This window comes from Sciurus carolinensis, chromosome 3 (genome assembly GCF_902686445.1).
Source record: "Sciurus carolinensis chromosome 3, mSciCar1.2, whole genome shotgun sequence".
Lineage (NCBI taxonomy): Eukaryota > Metazoa > Chordata > Mammalia > Rodentia > Sciuridae > Sciurus > Sciurus carolinensis.
In genome coordinates, this window is record NC_062215.1 from 116,485,701 (window position 1) to 116,501,884 (window position 16,184).

The 16,184-nt window shown below is 36.8% G+C and overlaps 1 protein-coding gene across 1 annotated transcript in view; it reads right to left on the reverse strand.

Moving 5' to 3' along the window:
• Scn7a (sodium voltage-gated channel alpha subunit 7) overlaps positions 1 to 15,419 on the reverse strand; it is a 79,585-nt gene extending 64,166 nt beyond the window's left edge. Inside the window, 1 exon segment of the mRNA XM_047546499.1 lies at positions 15,112 to 15,419. The gene's annotated coding sequence lies outside the window, so the exon portion shown is untranslated.
• Between the last annotated feature and the right edge of the window lie 765 nt (positions 15,420 to 16,184).

The following is a 16,184-nucleotide window of genomic DNA, read 5'->3' on the forward strand; positions in this document are numbered from 1 at the left end:
TCAATTCAGGGTAGGACTCTAACAAGTTCTAGTTGTACCAATATTTTAAATTGTTGATTGAAGTGGAAATGATTTCTCTTTGGTATCAGTTAAAAGTTGAACCTGTAAAATATGGAGTGAATTATCAAAGAAAAAATATTTTCCCTAAATTTCAAATTCAAGTATGAGCCCATATTCATCATAATATTTTGGCAATTGAAATTATTACCACTCTTACTGAATGACTACCCTTTTTGAGGTACCAGACTATGTTTTGAATCATATCATCCTCATGATTACCATTTCACAGATGTGGAGACAGAACTTGATCAGTTTCATGACTTCTCCATCATTGTGTAGCTGCTTAGGTTGTGGAGATGAATGCTAATCCAGTTGCATTAAAATCTAAATTTGGATACACCTAATTATACCACAAAAATGCTTACAAACTGTAAATTCTTAGGGCAAGTCTACACAATTGACACTTCAGTGTGGTCCTTTAGAAATGTTCACTTGGCCACCAACTTTTATCACTAAGTAGTTTTCAGGTTACTGTCAGATAACTTTAAGCAAATGTTAGCAAAGTCAAATATTTTCCATTTTGTAAAACTGAAGATAAGTGAGAATAATCAACATTAATTTGAAGAGGACAAGGTACTACCTAACCTGGTAACCTCTATATTACTACTACTACTACTACTATTATTATTATAATTATCATTATTATTATTATTATAATTTCAATAAGGATCAAATCCAGGACCTTACATATGCTAGTCAATCACTCTACCCCTGGGTTATGTCTGCATCCTCTAACCCACTGAATAGATTTAGGGAATTTGTTATTTCATGGATCATGGTAGGAGATCTCCTGCAATAGAAGTGAAAAAGTGAGCCAGATAATACAGAAAATCGTTTTTCTGTTCTCTCATGAATTTAAGATGTGATCACATTTCTTCATCCAAGTTAATTAAATGCACACACTCAAGATTTGGAATTTGGACTGAAAGATATAAAGTAAGAGGGGCAATAGACAATTCATTTTTGCAAGACAGACAGAAGTTGCAGTAGCAACTTTTGACAACTTCAGGAGCAATTGTAGCAGTGGCAGTGCCCAAGTGTTACATATTTGGCTGTTTGAGGCTGAGGTATCATTAATGTCCACAGGATTGGTTTCACGATTTGATAATGATTGTGATCTTGGCTATGACTTAGTCCTCTCTCTCTCTTTATTTTTCTTCTTTTGTGCTGGGGAGTGAATCCAGGGGTGCTCAACCACTGAGTCACATCCCCAACCCTATTCTGTATTTTATTTAGAGACAGGGTCTCACTGAGTTGCTTAGGGCCTCGCTAATTTTCTTAGTCTGCCTTTGAACTTGTGATTCTCCTGACTTAGCCAAGGCTGGGGCCGCTGGAATTACAGGCCCCTGTCACCCCAGGTCTGACTTAGTCCTCTCTTAAACTTAATGCTCTCTTAGACTAAAGACTATTCAAAGTTGGCTTTTAATCTGTCATTTGGTTTTCTTTTCCCATGCCGATTCTGTTCTGTCATTAAGCAGAATTTGAAGTACTAGTATATATAATATACAATCTACAAAAACATGAAGGAGTTTGTCTCAAATTTGAGTGGAAAACAGAGGTTATTTAGTAATGGATATAAGGAAGTTTGTGGAAAATGCTCCCTCCAACCCTGAGTATTTCACAGTTAGGATGGGCATTCTCTTTCTGCCAGTTATTTTAAAACAGTATTAGTCACCCCAGTGACATTCTCTCTCTTCCTTACTCCAATTTCCATAAAGGGTTTGGACCATGATGTAAAATAGAAATGGATTTGGTTTTGGTTTTATTTTATAACATTTTGAAATTTGAGCATCCTCTGCTCTCTGGTTATGCTGACAATGAGGTTTTTTTTTTTTTTTTTTCCTTCAGTTTTATTTGCTTTATCTTTTGTACTCCATTATTTGGGGAGCATATTAGAAGGATTCAGAATTGGGTAATCCTATTAACCCTGGTTCCATATAATTTTTGTATCCAAGTAAATACTAGATGACTGTATTATTGAAATGAAAAATAAAATTTAAATCAGAAAACAACCAATAAAACTTATAAAAGAAAGTATAAGTAAACTTATGTATAATGATTTAAAATGGAAGTACTAGTTGAATAAAAAAAAGTGCTGCTGAGGTCATGAGGGAGATATTCTAGTAAGCATTTCTGGTAAATTGGTATAACAGTTCTAGATGAAAATCTGGCACTAATTCTTTACATTAAAATGTGTATACTTTTCTCTAAATAAGTTGAGTAATAGGTATCAATCCCTTAGGTACACATGTCAAACAATTTATATGGACAAGATTTTTCATAGTAGTGTAATTGTAATAAGAAGAAAAGCAGTCAACATGTATTTCAGGTGTAGTCACTAAAAATTTTATGGTATATCCTTATTAATGATCACTATTAATTTTTACGTATCTGTAGTCACATCAATTTTTAAAGTATATGCAAACAGAAGTATTGAAAAATAGGAACAGGTCTTAACTAGGAAATTATGTGCTTCCTAATAATTCCTTATAATTTTTAAAAACCCTAATAGTTAATTCCTAACTCTCTCTCTCTCTCATGAGTTATGATAGTTTATAACATCTGGCTTATATGACTGACTGCCACTCATACAGGGAATGTGAGTTATTGGAGAAATACTCATTCGCTGATTTAAAAACATCTTAACATTAAAGTATTAAAATATCCTAGTTGTTATCCTATAGTTTGGGAAAATGTTACCACTGGGGGAAAATGGGTAAAGGAAAAGGATTCTCTCCTTATCATAAATTACAATTGCATGCATATTTAAAATCATTTTAGTAAGTGTCAATAATTATAAAAATGCATGATTTGAGGAATGCACAGATGGAGAGAGATGTGATAAAGTACCTACAAAATGGTAATTGAAGACACTAGCAGTTGATTGCACAGTCCTATCAAATTTTATATGTTTGAAAAATTTTATGACAGATATTTGGGAAAAAAGTTTAGTTCTGGAGCTAGATTGTCTAGATTTAAATGTGGTACTTTCTATGACCTTAGACCAAGTTCTTAACCTCTCTATGCCTCAGTTTCTTCAACTATAAAATGGAATAGTAAGAACAACTACCTCTTAAAGTAATATAATTATGAATGGGTTACAAAATATATAGCCAGGCATGGTAGTGCATACCTGTAATATGAGCAGCTCGGGAGGCTGAAGCAGAAGGATTGCAAGTTCAAAGCCAGCCTCAACAGTTGAGTGAGGCCCTAAGCAACTTAGCAAGACCCTGTCTCAAAATAAAAAATAACAGAGGGCTGGAGATGTGGCTCAGGGGTTAAGCACCCCTAGGTTCAATCACCAGTATAAATAAATAAATAAATAAATGTAGCAACTAGAAAAATGCCTAAATATAACCTCAGTAAATAGTAGTCATTATTGTTTTTAATACTTTAAAGCACTATATTTATATGCTTATCCATATTTTAAATTGAAATAACTGGGTAACTTATTAGAATTTACCCAAATATGTAGAATATAATTTAATTTCTTACTCATAGCTCAAAGTAATAACAAGAATCAGTTATAATGATCACATATAATACTGTGACTTTCTTGAATAGGTTTTAAAATTTCAAGGTCTTTTTTTTTTACATTTTCTTCTGCTTTATTTGTATCTCTTTTATCATCAGACTTTTAGATTTTATTCTTATTACTTTCAATTTGCTTGCATCTGTTTCCTCTTCTAACAATTGTCTATATAACAATTGTCATACACTTATGCTTGAACACACTAATAATAGGCTGAGTGTCAAGCCAAGATGGTCAATAAAAAAAACCTACTATTCTATAAAAGTCTTAACTGTTTAGAAGCCTCCTTCCTCCTATCCTCTGCCCTACTCAATATGTCATTTTCTCTTGTCCTGAGACTCAGCTTGAAGAGTAGAGATTGGTGGATGATGAATCCTGAGAATTAAAAGTGGAGCATACTTCTCTGTGGACTCCCAGTTTCCAGTTAGGTTTAGAAGGATCTGGTGATAATATTTTTTTTATTGTTAAGTATAATACAAACCATATCACAATTTTACTTAAGGATTTCAAGTCCCCAAGTGTAAAGTTATTTCTACGTGGGAAGATTAAAAGGCAGCCACCTGGACAGATCTAACATCTGGTAGGAAATGGTTATGTAATTTTGTACAAACCAAGCTCTAATCTCAGAATCTGCCCCCTCTGTTGCATAACTGGTTGATACTCTTGGGATTCTTCTTGTATCTGCATCTCTTTAGCATGCTATCACTTTATTACAACTTTTTATTGTCCTGAGATAATTTTCTCTTTTCCATTTTTAAGTGACTTTTGATTTATGTTTCTTATCTTTGGACTCTCTGGAATTGTGTTGTCTCCATAGTGTAAACTTTGGCCAAGTTTCCTAAACCTATCTGCCTGATGTAAGCTTCACCTACTCTTGTGTCCCCATTCTGTGATTTTGCTGGTTCCAGATTTCCAGATTGCTTAACTCTATCTTCCTTACGTTCTTTGTTCTAATTCCTCCCAGACTCCTTGGAAAACACTGGAATAAGCTCTCTTTTGAAAAAAGTTGTAAACAAGTAAGTTTCTCTATAGTATAATCATAATCACTATTTTTTAGAACATCTTTATTTCAGAAACATTAAAGTGAACTCCAATTTTTCCTTAAGTGACTGTTCTTGTAGTTTGATATGTCTTATCCAGCAATGAGTTTATCCATGGTGTTTTTATTTTTATGTATTTTTAATTATTGATTGACACATAATATTTATACATATTTATAATGTATAATGTGAAGTTTTGATTCAGTCCATACTGGGTGTTGTTTGACATTCATTTGTGGAACATACAATTACTAAGTTCTAAGCATGATATCAGATAATAGTGCTCTAAGTATTAATAAAATAAAATGACTAAATTTAAGAAAAAATGAGAAACAGACTTGTGAACAAATTAGGATAAAGGCTTAATCCTTATTCGTTTCTGAAAATGATTAAATCTTCAAGAGGAGCAGAGACTGAAATTAAAATTATCCCAAACAATGGATTGTCAAATTGTTCAATAGTCCAAGAGCAATCAATTACTGACTATCTTCTTGTGGGTGTGAGCAAAGATACTAAGCTTTAGGATGGCACACTCAGTGGACATAAAAGGATTAGAAGAATACAAACAGTGCCAGATAACCAAACCAAATCTCCCTACCTGCATCTGATTCCAATTTACAAGAGCAATGAGTGTAAGAAGAGCTTAGGGGCCACTGGAACACCAGGAAGGGGTGCAGGTCCGTGGTGGTAAGACTCATTCAAGGGCCTCCTGCCCCAATAAGGAATGTCACCAGAACGCGAGTTTGCCAAGAATACAAAGCAAAGCTTGTTCAGCCTTAAATGTTGTCTTGAATTTTCCAAGACAACAAAGTCTTTGGTTCCTTATCAGTCACCCAGAGAAAGTGATCCAATCCAACATTCTAAAACACTCTGTTCCCGGACTTTCCCAGATATTCTCAACACATCCACTGCTTTGTGAAATCATTCTCTAGGATTTCTGAATTATCCCTTGTTACTCCACTAAAATGAGCAAGTTATGAAGGAGCCAGTTTTGTCCTAGAATTCTATGTGTAGTGGACTGAGTCTGTTACATCCTTGACCAAAAATCCCCAGCCAGTGGCCATATTAGGGATCAACAAATGAAAGAAAAGTGCCCTCTGTCACTTGCCAGAGGAATACAAAGGAGGGTCTGTCATGGAACCAGAATCTAAAATTTGTTTTTGATCTTGAAGTTCTTGATATAACCCCCTGAGTTGGAAGACCTGTCTTCTATTTCTATTTTAAAAAAAGTTCCAGAGCTTTTATCATCCCTGAAACTCTGGAGAAACTCTCAGAACCAGCTGACCTCCTTGAATAGCCACTTAATCTGTGGGTACACTGCCAGATTTCCTTGAACCTCTATTATTGCTTAGCTTCTCAGTACTGGAGTTAAGCTTATAGATCCATAAATTGTATCATAAGTCTATGACCAACAGAAGAGTTTTGAACCAGTTGTCAAATAAGTCCAAACAAAAACTGCTAACACCTAGTCTGGCTCTGTGTTAGCTTAGATGACATAAAACCTTCGCAAAGGTACTAGACCTTGGGAAGAAGACTAGAAGTGATGTGTCAAATCTGTAGCTCATGAATTCTGGAGCCCTTGAAAAGCCTAAAATGATGGTGCACTCTTATTCACACCTTTGTACTGAGAGCCATGGAGAGAAAATTCTCTCTATATAGGTGGTGAAGATCATACTAGCTCTTGTCTGTACATTAGAAATCTCCCTGGGCTCATATTGAAAACCTAGGAGCCAGTGCTCCAACCCAGACAACTTCAGAATATCTTTGATTACAGTTCCTTTGGATGAATCTGATGGAGGGTCCCAGGTAGAAGAACCCCAACTCAGAGCCAGGCATGATGGCACATACTTGTAATCCTAGCAGCTCAGGAGACTGAGGCAGGAGGATTACAAGTTCAAAGCCAACCTCTGCAATTTAGAAGGCCCTTCACAACTTAGGAAGACCCTGTCTCAAAATAAAAAAAATAAAAAGGGCTGAAGATTGACTCAGTGGTTAAGTGCTGTTGGGTTCAATTTCTGGTACCAAAAAAAACAAACAAAAAAAAAAAAAAAGAGAAGAAGAACTCCAATCCTACGGTAGATAACCATGCTTCAACCAAACATCTCTATAAAACAAGAAGATATCTTCATACATGTTTTTTTTTTGTTCCTCATTAGATATCCTGACTTTGAGGATAAATGAAATAACAAAAAAATTTAGGAGAGTGGATCTATACAAGATAATATGCCAAATAGAAAGCAAAAATCAGAGTTACTGAGGCAAAATCCTGCTTAACAACATTCCTTAACAGAAGATCCATATTCTTTTAATCTCTTTAGACAGCTACTTCCCAACAGCTCTCCAGTATTTTTTTTTTTCTCCAAGTGCTGGTTTGGCAATGACCTTACTGCGTTGTCATCCCTGCAACAGAGGTCTTGTGCAACACAGTTCTAAAGTTTGAAATCAAAAAAACACAACTAGGGGAAACAATTCTATCCTTCTACTTCTACTCTTTCATGTTCTTTTCAGCCTATCTAATCCTATCTTTAAGTAGTGTGACCAAAAGTCCCAAGTTGTTGAGTAAAGTTGGAGCATGTGCCTGCCGTACAGAACAAATCATTGATTGACTCCCTCTTTCCAAAAGAACCCTGAGTGGAATGATGAATTGCATGGCCAACCAATCAGTGAAGCAGCTAGACTCTCTGTAGCTCAGAGCCCAGGGAAGACCTAGTTTCAACAGCTTTCTCAACAACTGCTGCTGTATCTTCTTAGAGATAATGAGAGGCAAAAAAGAAAGGGGATGCTAGAAGTCCTTTCCTTCTCCCACTACCAATCACTTCCCCTGTTCCTCAATGTGATTCCTGCTGTAATTCAGCCAGTCCGTGGAGACAGATTCTCCCCATATAGGACGTGGCCACCCAGCACTTCCAGACTCCTTGTGTTTATTTTTTCCTAACTTAGAGAATAGAAACTGTAACATCTAAATAATCAATCTACGTGCTTTCCAGAAACTGAAATTATTCAAGAGAAGAGAAAATACATGCTAGATTAGCTTTGCCAGAGATAACTGTGCAATTGTGATATATCCTCTATGAATCTATCTATCCATCCATTCATTCATCCATCATCTAATGAATTTCAAGAAAAATCAGTTTAGCAGACAAGAATATAAATCATAAAGCAAGATAAGAATAAAGAAATATGAAACAAAAATTAGGACAGTTGATCCATAGACTAAGGGGACAATATCCCAAAGGCCAATTTCATGATAACATGGAATAGGAAATAAGGATAAAACAACGTCTCACATAGTTTTTAAGGCATTTTAAACAATTGTGCACTGCATCAGACATGAACAGTGCACCAAGTCTACCACACTAATGACATTCAAATAATTGTAAAAATAATGATAATAGTAAGACCAGTGAAATAAGTTAACTTGGAACTAAATGTAGCATTTGCATAAGTGAAAGATATGAAGGAAAGGCAATCACTAAATAGACTCTTTACTGCTGATAATGTAGGACCAACTTAGCCATTTAGTGACTGATTTAAATCGACCTTTTTCAGATGGAGCTAATTCACTGCTGTTAGTATTATGGCTTGTATTTCACTTTTCCAACATTGTATGATGACTCACAGCTAAATTCTCTGATGCAAACCCTTTTGCCCTTAAAGCACTCTTAACTAGAATTCTTTTTCCCCACAGGGTTTAGATCTCAAATGATATTAAATGCAATGCTCTATTTTTTTTCTTTTACGGGAGGCTGCAAAAATATACTCATTGACTTCTAGGAAGCAGAAGCCTATGAAGAACTATGACTGAAGCTAATGAAATTCAGAAGGGTATGGATAAATTCACATAATCAATAATTTTAATGTAAAACTCTATAGAGGCATAAGACAGACTCATCTCAGTGAGTCTGACCTTCTGCAGGCTGGGCCATGGAGGTAACAGGCACCGTCATATAATACAGGTAAAAATGCAAATTGGTAGATTTCTTCTTCTTAAGGGAAACTTGTCAATACTTCGTTTTGCACCTTGACCCTACAATTGAAGTGCCTTCTGAAAATTCTTGCAGAAGTTGGAGAAGTCATATCTGTAAGTATGTTTATCACAACATACTTAAAGTTCAAAAGAGTAGAAACATAATGCACACTATAAAGGGCTAATGTAATAAATGCTCAGATGTTGCTATCGTAGAATGTTAGTCAGTAAAAAAGAGGAGATATAGATACATCTGTGCTCATATGGAAAGATTTGCCAAACTATTTATGAAGTGAAAAATGTAAAGTTCAGAACAAATTTTATCATTTGCTTCTCGGTAAGTTGTAAAAACTATTTTATTTTTTATTTTTGGTACTAGGGATTTAGTCCAGGGTCACTTTACCACTGAGCTACATCCCCATTCCTTTTTGTTTATTTATTTTTATTTTGAGACAGAGTCTCACCAGGCCTCTGAGAACCTTGCTAAATTGCTGTGGCTGAACTTGTGATGCTCCTGTCTCACCTTCCCAAGTTGCTGGGATTATAGGCAAGTACTATCATACCTGTTAAAACTGGTAAATTGACAATATCGTATGCTTTTGTTGTGTATGACATGATGTTTTAAAATACATATACATATATATTTTAAATGCAGAATGGTTACAACTAGCTAGTAACAAATGTATTAACTTAAATAGTTATTTTTGTGGCAGTAGCATATAATATGCACCCTCTTTTACTTTTTTCAAGAAGTCAAGTCATTAACTATAGTCAGCTTGTTGTCCAATAGATGTCTTGAAATTTACTCCTATCTAACTGCAGTACTCTGTGCCTAATATTTCCTGCTCTTGAAATAAATAAGCTATTATATCTTTGGAAAGAGACTAAACAGTTGCAGGGAATACTGCCACTTTCCAGTTAACATTTTCATACTGCTTGAACACAACTCACAATGCATATGTGTTTCCAAAGTCCAGAAATGAAAAGTTTGCACTGAAGTTTTGAGGAAAAAAATGACAGTTTGACTTAAATGGCACCAATTCACTTGGGATTTTGCATCTGCATGAACAGATGTTCTTAAAATTCTCCCTCATCTTCAGTTGACTTGACTTTCTGCTTTTGGAAAGCATTGTTTTTCCACTTGGATTGGTTACTTCCATTCTGACTTTGACTATCTGATGTGTAGTGTTTTACTTGTCCTTGGTAGACAGATCATCTAGCCTGACTTAGCTTACATTATCCACTTTGTTTCTTGGCCTAGAATCTGCCTGCAGCTGGGTCCCAGGTCAAGCCATTTTGGCTGCAGGTCCTCTTCTTTAATTAATTATTAGAATCCACTAATTTTGAACTCAACTCCCTCACTGTGAAAATTTCAGCCAACACATTCCTAGAGTATGTTATCTTGAGGAATAGAATTGTAAATAGTCAACCTTCTCAAAAACAAGTGTAAATTATCAGTTTTAAAATTTTTATTTTACCCCTAGTTGATAAATAATAATCGTATATATTTGTGGGGTATAATGTTATGTTTGATATATGCATACTTTGTGGAACAATGAATCGAGCTGATTAATATATTATTTCTTTGTATGAAAATACTTAAAATATATTGTTTCAACAATTTTGAAACATATACTACATTATCATTAACTATAGTTCCTGTGCTGTACATATCACTAAAATGTTCCTCCTGACAAACTGAAACTATACATTTTGATTACATCACTTCCTCTTTCCCTGTCCACTTCCCCACCCCATCCACTGGTAGCCACCATTCTATTCCCTACCTTATGAGTTTAACTATTTTAGATTACACTTATATGTGAGATCATGTAGTACAGTAGGCCCTCTGTAGCCAAGGATCTGCAACTATAGATTCAACTAACAATGGATCAAAACCATTTGGAGAAAACCCGCATCTGTATTGAGCATGAATGAACATTTTCTTATCATTATTTCCTAAACTATACAATATTACAGTTATTTTCATACATTTACACTGTATTACATATTATAAATAATTTAGGGATGATTTAAAGCATATGGGAGGATGTACACAGATTACATGCAAACAGTACATAGTTTTATATGAGATTTGAGGGTCTGCAGATTTTGGTATCCACCAGGGATACAGGAACCAATTGCCTGAATACTAAGGGGTCACTACATTTTTTTTCTATGCGTGGCAAATTTCATTTAGTAAACAGTCATCTAGGTTCATTGATATTGGCAAAAAAATAGCATACGTTCAAAAGAATGGATATCCATATGTTTAGGAGATATCTGTACTACAGATACAGTAATACAATGCTGTATTACAGCATTTTTTATAATAGCCAAGATATGGAAGGGACACAAATGTCCATCAACAAATGAACAAATAAAGAAAATGTAGTATATGTACACAATGGCATAATATTTAGTCTTAAAAAGAAGAAAAGTCTGTCATGTGCACTTTCATTTTGTTTTTATTATAATTCTTAATAATTTTCATCCAGAATTTCCTCTGAATTAAAAACACAAAAGGAAATAGTTCAATAAACAAAAATTTCAAGGTACAGTTCCCATCTCTTCCCAAATACAAAAATGGTCTTTTGAGGACTGAATTTCCCCCAAAGTTTAGTAAATTTAGATTCTATGGTGCTTTATTAATATAACCAGAAACTAAGGTCTTTGCAGATGTCTCCTGGGAGAAGGAGTGCAATCACAAATATTCCAAGGGGCATAGTCAACTTTTACTAGAAGACTAGACATAAGATAAATTTCTGGGAATAGCACCTGATTTCAAATTCAATTACAAGATAGAGTCCAAGGAAAGTTCTGTGGAAGTTTGAGTGTTTGGAGACCATAGCACAGGTAAAGTCTCTGTGGAAGATGAGTCTCCCCAGGGTGGACTCTGATGACTACCCAGACAAAGGGAGGCAGGGAAGGGTTCCAGGAACAAGAAAGAAAGCTGCCTGGTTTTAAGTATGTCCACTTAAACATCTCTATGAAAATCACATGGTTCACTAGTAGGGCCTTCTGTTTCCATTTTGTGCCTGTCCAGTCTACCAAAATAAGCATGTTGGGGACAAGCCAGAATCTTTTCAGAACCATTCCAATGACCCTAGTCAGTGAGACCCTTGACCAGAAGAATCTGGCCAGAGGCCATTTAAGAGCTCAAAAGGGAGGAATGTATTCTTGCCTTTACTAGAGTAATACAAAGGAGATCCTGTTGTGAATATAACTTGTTTACTCACTAGCAACCCTGAGACCTTTTGGTCTACAATTTTAGATGCCACTGGATCTACAGAATTCTTTTTTTTTTTTTTCCCTTAGATTCCAGAATTGGCACATTTACTGGAACCCTGGAGGCCTGTTGGAACTATTTACCTCTGCTCCTGATAACTATGAAAGAGTCTGCTTTTCTGATTTCCCCTGGGCCAACAAAAGCTACTCTAGATTTTCAAATGTGGAAACAAACATAATATATTCCCAACTCCTTCTCAAATAGGAGAGCAACTAGAGAGGAGTTTTGAAATGTATTGAGATATGTATGAGTTAGTTTTTATCTCACTATAATTTGGGCAAAAAAAATTACCTTCCTTAAGGCTCATAGGGGAAAAAAAGTGGACATACTTAAAAAGTGGACATACTTAAAAAAGCTTGTAATCAGGTTCTTAGAACACAGAGGCTCTAAGAACTTGGAAGAGTGAGAGACTGGTGGGCTGGAATACTCACCCTAACATTTAAAGCAGAAGGGATAGAATATCCCACTTAGCACAGTATATTCAACCAGAGACTATGGTCCTTAGATCTGCATCATTTGAGGTTCTAGTTTAGAACCTGATATTCCATCCTAACCCTAATCTCAGATATTAAATTTAGAATTTTCTTTCCTTCAGCTTTTCTATCAAGGTCTTTGATACTGACTTTCACCACAGTCATAGCTGTCCACAGAGCTAGCTATTCTCATCCAACTTCAGGCTGAGTCAATCCAGTTAGAAATACTATGAAGACAACAGTTTGCTAGGATACTAGGTTGAAGTACAGCAAGATGGAGCCTGGTTTATTAAAAAAAAAAAAGCATTTTTAACAAATGTACAGAAACCATGATCTTAGATGGGTCAAGAGATGTATCCCAGATTAAAAAAAAAAATCTCTCTAGAAATGCACAGATGAAAACATTCCCTTCAGTTTCAAAGGCTCACTCTTTCTATGTTGCAGAGAGGAAACCTCAAAGCGCAAGCTAATGAAAAGTAGAAGACCAAGTCAGGGAAAAATGAGATCTGTTTCTATAAGTGAGTCCCATATGATGACAGGTAACAGTGCACTCCTGGTACCAGTGGTGATGGGTAAGGTTTACAGATGTCCTTCTCAATGACCAATAGTGAGAATGGCTATTGGAAATAATGGAATCAGATTCCCAAATTCCCAAAATTAAGATAGTCCATATTACTAATTCTTGCAAGAGTCTCAGGTGGTAGGTAGAGGGTTGCAGATCAGTCTCTGAGTACCCTGGTTGCAATGCATATGTCATGTATGAGGTGTATCAGGATGCTTCTTCCCTAAATAAGAGATTGGACAAAATACCATTGTTTTAATTTCTAGTATGCTTAGACTTGTAATCATGCTACTTGGGTAAAATCAGTGAGCGTGCACATCAATTATCCTACCAAATTCTTTACCACATAAGGTTTTGGGAAGAGGATTCCCAGTTTCCAACCATTTCACTCTTCCAGGTCTTCAATGGAGATCAATATGTAGCAATAGGTTTAGGGATCTGGTCTTGATTTCTGGAACCAGTTAGCCCCTTTTCCAGAGCCTGTGTCCAATTTCAGATCTTTCTCCTATCACTTAAACACATCCATGGAGGAAAAAGGGGCTCATAGTACCTCCAGCCTGAGTGCAAGATTTCAAATAATAGAGTTCTATAGTCAAGAGTATTTATGCCTAAACACTGATTTATTAATTAATGGACCAAATAAAGCCAGCAATAACCAATACACTTGATGATTTCATTCCTAGGAAGTAACATCACATACCTAAAATATAATTTCAAACTAAAAAGATAAGAGGGTAAAGCATATCTAGAGAATATTTAAAGGCTATTTAAGTATGAGTGGCTAGCCAAAGCATACCCTTTTGCAAGAAAAAAGGCTTACAGTTTGGAACATGCTTATAACTGTACAAGTGGCAAGTGACGGTTTTGAGTTTCATTTCTTCTAGTCATTCCAGAGAGGGCAATTGAAAAACCTTTTCTTTTCATATTATGCTAGACTTTGAGAACTAGAATGATGAACTTAATAAAAGCACAAAATAATTCCCCATATATGCAACAGTTACACAAAATTTTACTTTCATAAATAATACACATAATCACATAATCTCTATAAATTAATCCTTGGCAGGACTTTTTGATGTGTCATTTATAAATCAGGAAAATAAACCTTAATCAAGTTCAATAATTTACTTCATTTGCACAAAAGTTTTAGTATTCTAAATCCCAAAGATTTCTTCATTGAATTTACAGTTCTATTGTTAGATAACCTCATCAAACACTCCTTGTGGCCTTATTTTCCTTATCTGCAAAGGTAGCAGCTGGATTACTTTAATTAGGGCTAGTCTTAGCAGGTACAGTGCCCTGAACTCTGTTTATTAGAGGGCCTAAATTTACCACAAACCATTCTCTTGAATGATTTCTTGGGTGAGAGCAGATACCCACAAAAAGGAACACCCAAACTTTCTCCTATTTCAAGATATTTTCCTGGCCAACATCCAAACTTCAGTTCATCCTTTCCAGGAATGAAGGTAATCCATCAGTGGATAATTCCACATGGATTCAGCATTTGTTCTGCTTTGACCAGTGACCCAAGTACTGGAGGAACCTATACCAGAGTCGCATCTGGTTAGTGTATATCAACTATCCTAACCAAATTCCTTACCACTTCTACAAAAAATAAAACTTCCAGAAGGTATACATCCTACTGATCTAAACAGTGCAAAACAAAGAAACAAACAAGGCAAAACAAAAAGATGCTGTTGAACAAAACCAAACCAAAGTACTCAGTGGTTAAGCATACATTTCCAAACACATTTATGCCTCTATTTTTATACTGATGATTTTTCTGTGGAAAATACTAATCTTGAACTTACTGAGATGCTTAGAATAAGGAGAATGGATTCCTTAGACGTGTTTTATTCCATCTCTAGTATCATGGTGTCATGTAATATAAAAGCCATTGCCATAGAGGGTGTCTAGAAATGCACTAACAGTGCTTTGGTTTCAGAAGCTTACCTGTTGGGACGAGAAAACTAGTCACACATACAATGCAGAGCAAATACCCACAGACCACTAGTGCCCTTGGAGTACCTAGCTCTCTTAATTCATGGCCAAAATCTTGGTCTCAGTCCTGCTGGAGACCCCACGCGCGTGTATGGAGTGGGCAGCCAGGGTGGGTGGGAAAAGCCGGCAGTAGATAGCAGCTATCACCATCCTCAGACTGAACACGATAGCAAGAAAAATCACTTACGTGCGACCCAGTGGCTGGTCTCCACCAGCACCCTAAGGAACCTGCGAAGCGCGGTTCCCTGGAGGCCTTTCCTCCTCCTGGGCTTGTTTCTTCACAGATCTCTGGTTTCCTCAGCTCTGTTTGCTTAGGAGGTGTTGCTAGCCTGGCGTCTGCCCTCGCCAGCTGCTGCCACCGGGGCCAGGATGTCTCCGCAGTAAACCGGCCCCACTGAATTGCCAGCTAGAAACTGAGTCAGCTGGGGTGGTTCCCAAGCCACTGACCCAGAGACCCTCCTGCCCAAGTACTCAGAGGAGCCGCGCCTGCCCGCAGCTGCTTGGAAGCTGTTTTTGTCTCCTTCGCACTCCTCCTCCCCTCTCTCAGCCACGCCACTCTCTCCCCCGCCCTCATCTCCAGGCCAGTGCTCGACTTCCGAATCCAGATGGGGCGTGGGCGGGGTGATATTGACAGAGACTGGCTGCAGAGGCAATAGCAGCAGCAGCAGCAGCTGTGGCGTTTGCACCAACTACTGGGAAGGGAGGCAGCAGAGGAGTGGGGCCTGGGGATCAGGGAGGGGCGAGAACCTGCGGGGCGTGATGGAATAGAGTGACTGGAGAAGGTTGGAGAGGAGAGGAAGGCAGGACAGCTCAATTTGTGTTTGGTGGGGAAAGGGGGAGGGAGAGGAGTGGGAGAGGAAGAGAGAAACTCAGGGATTTTACTTCTAGTCATTTTCCTCTTGCATCGCCTAGCTGTCCCGACAGAGCACGCAAGGGTAATTGACCCACAGCATCCAAATCTGGACATAGCCGTAGATTAGAGTCTATGATGTTGCTGTTGTGTGTAGGTGTGCAGCTGTTTGGGAAAGAATTGCTTAAACTACTTTAACTTTCTTGCTGTACATGTCTTTCTACATCTGGTGATGTGAAACTTGAGGTACAGATTAAAAATAACTCATACTTGAGAAAACTGGGGTGCTACAGTGGAGTTTGGAGGTGAAGGGAAGTGTTGGACCTCATTTCCCAAAGGGAGTTTGGAAAATTTTGCCACACCACAGAAAGTCACTTTATAACCCTATCTTGTCCAGATACCACATTGTT